We start from the raw sequence: 4,354 nt of genomic DNA, 5'->3' as shown, positions 1-4,354 counted from the left end.
ATTTCAAGTAAGGCATACAAAGCATGAAGCAACAGTATACTCATCAGCAATAACAATCGTCAGTTATATAAAGCAACATGTAAAATGTTGGTCCCATGTTTCATGAGCTGAAATAAAAGATCCCAGAAATTTTCCAGACGCACAAAAAGCTTATTTCTCTCAAATGTGTTTACGTCCCTGTTAGTGAGCATTTCTCCTTTGCCAAGATAATCCATCCACGTGACAGGTGTGGCATATCAAGAAGCTGATTAAACAGCATGATCATTACACAGATGCACCTTGTGCTGGGGACAATAAAAGGCCACTCTAAAATGTGCAGTTTTGTAGCACAACACAACGCCACAGATGTCTCCAGTGTTGAGGGAGCGTGCAGTTGGCATGCTGATTACAGGAATGTCCACCAGAGCTGTTGCCAGAGAATTGAATGTTAATTTCTCTACCATAAGCCGCCTCCAACGTCGTTTTAGAGAATTTGTTAGTATGTCCAACCGGCCTCACAACCGCAGACCACGTGTATGGCTTTTTGTAGGCGAGCAGTTTGCTGATGTCAACGTTGTGAACAGAGTGCCCCATGGTGGCAGTGGGGTTATGGTATGGGCAGGCATAAGCTACAGACAACGAACACATTACATTTACATTTACATTTTAGTCATTTAGCAGACGCTCTTATCCAGAGCGACTTACAGGAGCAATTAGGGTTAAGTGCCTTGCTCAAGGGCACATTTACGTCACTTAGCAGACGCTCTAATCCAGAGCGACTCACAAATTGGTGCATTCACCCTATAGCCAGTGGGATAACCACTTTACAATTTTTTTTGGGGGGGGGTAGAAGGATTACTTTATCCTATCCCAGGTATTCCTTAAAGAGGTGGGGTTTCAAATGTCTCCGGAAGGTGGTGAGTGACTCCGCTGTCCTGGCGTCGTGAGGGAGCTTGTAAGTATTACTCATTAAGTATTACCACGCATAATAGAGAGATATATGTGATCGTATACAAATTTAAGCAAGGTTTGAAATCATTATGTTTTAGTCAAATTCTATATCTCTTTGGGCTTCTGGTAGTCAATTTGCAGTCTACAAATTACAATTATGTTCCAGCCCCCTGACCACTCAACAATCAGCCCACGGCTGAATCTATCTGAGGATACCTGGTGTAGCCCAGATGGTCAACACTGTACTTGTGTGTAAAATGCATGATATATATTGACGGGCCCCGCTGTATTGAATTATTACTGGTGCTATTCTGTAAAATATATAGCACATCATACAACACTGTGGAAATATATAGCACATCATACAACACTGTGGAAATATATAGCACATCATACAACACTGTGGAAATATATAGCACATCATACAACACTGTGGAAATATATAGCACATCATACAACACTGTGGAAATATGTATTGCATGTTATGAAACTTAAAAGGACAGCAAAGTATCTGTTTCAGTCAACAAGTAAACATTTGCTTCTGACACACAAAAAAAAGTATAATTGCAGAGAAATGTCAACAGACTAGGTTTAATCAAGATGTCAAGGATGAACGTTTGAGGGATCGTGCCTGTTTCATAACAATATCTTCCAATCAGGTGAACCCCATTTTCTAATAAAGAAGTAATCTTGGGCATCATGAGTGAAAGAGAGACACCCGGCTCTATGTATTTGACTAGTTCTGACCCACTGACACTGTTAGAGGGGAATAAAGCAGCCCAAGCATTAACACACAGGAACTATACTGAATATGAATATACTGTACATACGATATGACGAGCTGTATTAACAGTAATAAAGGACTATATAAATGACATATCATCCCTGAACATGTTTACAGGTTACAAGCTATACGGTGTAAGCATACATAATGCAACAACAACTAACTATTGAGAACAATATATACGTCACACAACTCACTTTGGCCACACACACCAGCCCACAAGTCCAGAGATATGAGTGAGTCTAGTTATTGATGGGCAGAGACATGTTGCTCTCTGCCACTGCTTGAGGAAGACTGACAGTACTGTGTGGCCTGTATAGTCAAGAGGATGGCCAGATGTCCGGACCCCTAGTAACCTCTCAGGGCACTGGCCAGCAGCGTACCACCCTGCATCCCACTGCTGGCTTGCCTCTGAAGCTAAGCAGGGTTGGTCCTGGATGGGCGACCAGATGCTGCTGGAAGTGGTGTTGGGGGGCCAGTAGGATGCACACTTTCCTCTGGTTTAAAATAAAATATCCCAATGCCCCAGGGCAGTGATTGGGGACATTGCCCTGTGTAGGGTGCCGTCTTTCAGATGGGACATTAAATGGGTGTCCAGACTCTCTGTGGTCCCTAAAGATCCCATGGCACTTATCGTAGGGGTGTTAACCCCGGTGTCCTGGCTAAATTCCCAATCTGGCCCACATACCATCATGGCCACCTAATCATCCCCAGCTTCCAATTGGCTCATTCATCCCCCCTCCTCTCCCCTGTAACTATTCCCCAGGTCGTTGCTGTAAATGAGAACGTGTTCTCAATCAACTTACCTGGTTAAATAAAGAACCCTAAGTCCTCACTTACAAACATTCTACGGGCAGCAGGTGGCTTAGTGGTTAAGAGCGTTGGGCCAGTAGCCGAAAGGTCGCTGGTTCGAATCCACAAGCCAACTAGGTAAAATAATGTGCCCTTGAGCAAGGCACTTAACCCTAATTGCTCCTGTAAGTCGCTCTGGATAAGATGTGCTGAATGACTATACTGTACAAAAAAAAAACATTCACTGCCAGGGAATTCGTAGAATAAACCACATTTCCATCCACAGTTTTTATTACATTTATGTGATTTAGCAGACGCTCTTATCCAGAGCGACTTACAAATTGGTGCATTCACCTTATAGCCAGTGGGATAACCACTTTACAATATGTTTTTTGGGGGGGGCGGTGGGGTAAGGGGGGGTGGAAGGATTACTTTATCCTATCCCATGTATTCCTTTAAGAGATGGGGTCTCCGGAAGGTGGTCAGTGACTCCGCTGTCCTGGCGTCGTGAGGGAGCTTGTTCCACCATTGGGGTGCCAGAGCAGCGAACAGTTTTGACTGGGCTGAGCGGGAACTATGCTTCCGCAGAGGAAGGGGAGCCAGCAGGCCAGAGGTGGATGAACGCAATGCCCTCGTTTGGATGTAGGGACTGATCAGAGCCCGAAGGTACAGAGGTGCCGTTCCCCTCACAGCTCCGTAGGCAAGCACCATGGTCTTGTAGCAGATGCGAGCTTCAACTGGAAGCCAGTGGAGTGTGCGGAGGAGCGGGGTGACGTGAGAGAACTTGGGAAGGTTGAACACCAGACGGGCTGCAGCGTTCTGGATAAGTTGTAGGGGTTTAATGGCACAGGCAGGGAGCCCAGCCAACAGCGAGTTGCAGTAATCCAGACGGGAGATGACAAGTGCCTGGATTAGGACCTGTGCCGCTTCCTGTGTAAGGCAGGGTCATACTCTCCGAATGTTGTACAGCATGAACCTACAGGATCGGGTCACCGCCTTGATGTTAGCGGAGAACGACAGGGTGTTGTCCAGGGTCACGCCAAGGCTCTTCGCACTCTGGGAGGAGGACACAACGGAGTTGTCAACCGTGATGGCGAGATCATGGAACGGGCAGTCCTTCCCCGGGAGGAAGAGCAGCTCCGTCTTCCCGAGGTTCAGCTTGAGGTGGTGATCCGTCATCCACACTGATATGTCTGCCAGACATGCAGAGATGCGATTCGCCACCTGGTTATCAGAAGGGGGAAAGGAGAAGATTAGTTGTGTGTCGTCTGCGTAGCAATGATAGGAGAGGCCATGTGAGGATATGACAGAGCCAAGTCATTTAGCAGACGCTCTTATCCAGAGTGACTTACAGTTAGTGAGTGCATACATTTTCATACAGTGCGACTTTATGCGTGTAAAGTCATGCAAGGCAGCTATATTGGAAACAGGAAGTTTCGGTAAAATGTTATAAATGCCGACAGATAATTTTTTCTTTCGACATGGTGAGACCTTTTTGTGTCGGTGAAATGTATTATGCAAGAAATGGCAATGGAAACGTCTTTATGTTCAAATATTGATATAATCACCATCATATCAAAGCAAACTTGGAGTCACACGATGATATGATATGTGGTCCTCCCACTAGGACTCAGGAAACCATGCAGTTTATTAGGCTACAAATTAAATAAGTGATGAACTTCACAGGGTGGTGAAAGTACACGGTGATGCTCCTTTCCAATAAATCGAGGGTCTTATTCTGGTGACATGACGATCGATGCTTTACTGCTGTTTGACAAATAAAAATATTATCGATAATAATCTCATCATGTAGACTACCCCTGTGGTTCCCAAACTGTGAGGGAGGGC

Source organism: Coregonus clupeaformis, unplaced genomic scaffold (assembly GCF_020615455.1).
Source record: "Coregonus clupeaformis isolate EN_2021a unplaced genomic scaffold, ASM2061545v1 scaf0028, whole genome shotgun sequence".
Taxonomy (NCBI): Eukaryota; Metazoa; Chordata; class Actinopteri; order Salmoniformes; family Salmonidae; genus Coregonus; species Coregonus clupeaformis.
The sequence above is the reverse complement of the archived record's forward strand: the minus strand, read 5'-3'. Positions refer to the sequence as shown.